The sequence below is a fragment of the Tupaia chinensis genome, unplaced genomic scaffold (genome assembly GCF_000334495.1).
Source record: "Tupaia chinensis unplaced genomic scaffold, TupChi_1.0 Scaffold000544_1, whole genome shotgun sequence".
Lineage (NCBI taxonomy): Eukaryota > Metazoa > Chordata > Mammalia > Scandentia > Tupaiidae > Tupaia > Tupaia belangeri.
This window is the reverse complement of record NW_006160056.1, coordinates 1784287-1785837: the sequence shown is the minus strand read 5'-3', so window position 1 is coordinate 1785837 and position 1551 is coordinate 1784287.

Sequence of the window (1551 nt, the reverse complement as noted above, 5' to 3'; positions counted from 1 at the left end):
CTCTCGTGTCTGTAGCAACAGCCTACGTTGTATTTGTGCTCAGTTGCATCTCCCTTTTGCTTTCTTTTGAGAACATTACTTATTTACAGGCACAATTTCTCATCCTCTTTTTCTTTCTAACTGTTGAAGAAAGCAATGACATTTGTAGAGTTCTTCAATGTCTTTGCTAGAAAGTTCAAATTGGCTAGGAAAAAGAGTTTTATGGTAAATAAACAACTCACAAAGACGAAAGGAAACAGAAGAACTTTATTTAAGACCTCTAAATAAAAGTTCAAAGATGAGGAAAAATCAAGTTCACAAACAATTCAAAAACAAATAGCCACATGTTATAAGCTAGGTTAATACACATGGTTAAATATAAGCCAAGCGAGAAAAGGTTTTATTTCCCCAAGTGAGAAATATCTCTCTTTGTTGTCAGCATCAGTTTTACTTGTCCCAAGTCAATGCATCACAATTTATTTGTTTTTTTGTTTGTTTGTTTGATTATTTGCTTATTTTTGCCAACATGCTCCAAAGGTGGAATGCAGCATGCCGTCCTCCAAGTATTTGAGGTTGAGTTCCAACACCACTTGCTGCAAGCAAATTATGCTTTGAAGGCTCACATATTGTACGAATAATTTATCCCAATTTAGCATTCTGTTCTATGACATAAATCTTGTTTCAGTACCAACCATTTCCCCCAAAATATCTAAATAAAACTGATATTTCAGAAAGTTGACTGTCTCCATTTGTGTGTTTTGTTTTTGTTTTTGTTTTCCCTATACAGCACCAGGAGAAGTGACACTCAGCTTAAAAGCACAGTCTAGGGGGACCAGCGGTTAGTGTAATGGCTATGTCGCTGGACTCCCACGTAGTCGACTGCGGTTCGAGTCCCGGACCCGGCGGCTTAAACTCACGCTGGGCGCGTGTGCGTGCATGCCCAAGATCCCGAGAGAAGAATGGAGGAGAAGGGATTGTAGTATAGCCATACCCAATGGGGGTGATTTCTCACTTTCTGTCTCTCTGTCTCTGTCTGTCTGGCGAGTGCACACGCCCTATAGCAAAGACCTCTAAAAAGAAAAAGCACAGTCTAGGTGGCAGCCTTGTGCAATGTTTGACATCCTTTCTATTTAACACTCAAGCATCCAAGATTAGGTTAGTTGGAAAACTACACAAATAGAAGAAACCTGCTTGCAACTGGCAAATAGATTGATCTGCACTTCACTGCAGTTGCTTTAACCTCTAAAAAGTGATGTAAGAGACAACGAGCTTCTCTAACGGTGATTAGCAAGAATAAAAAAGTGAAGCAAAGGTGACCTCATAAACGGTAAGGCCCAGTAGTTATTTGTCTACATTTCTCTTTCTGCAAATCACTAACTAGGGAGTCTGGTTAGCTGGCTTATCTTTCCAGGTTTCTTCACCATTCTCAAAGAGTCTATTTTCTCTCTGTAGTCAGCCACCACTAGCAAACGACTTGTTATCTTTTAGCAAAGATAAAAGATAAGGAGTACGTAGGACTGCTCTGGAGTGTCAGTCTGTGACATAGACCAACGCAATCAGCTAACTCTTTCC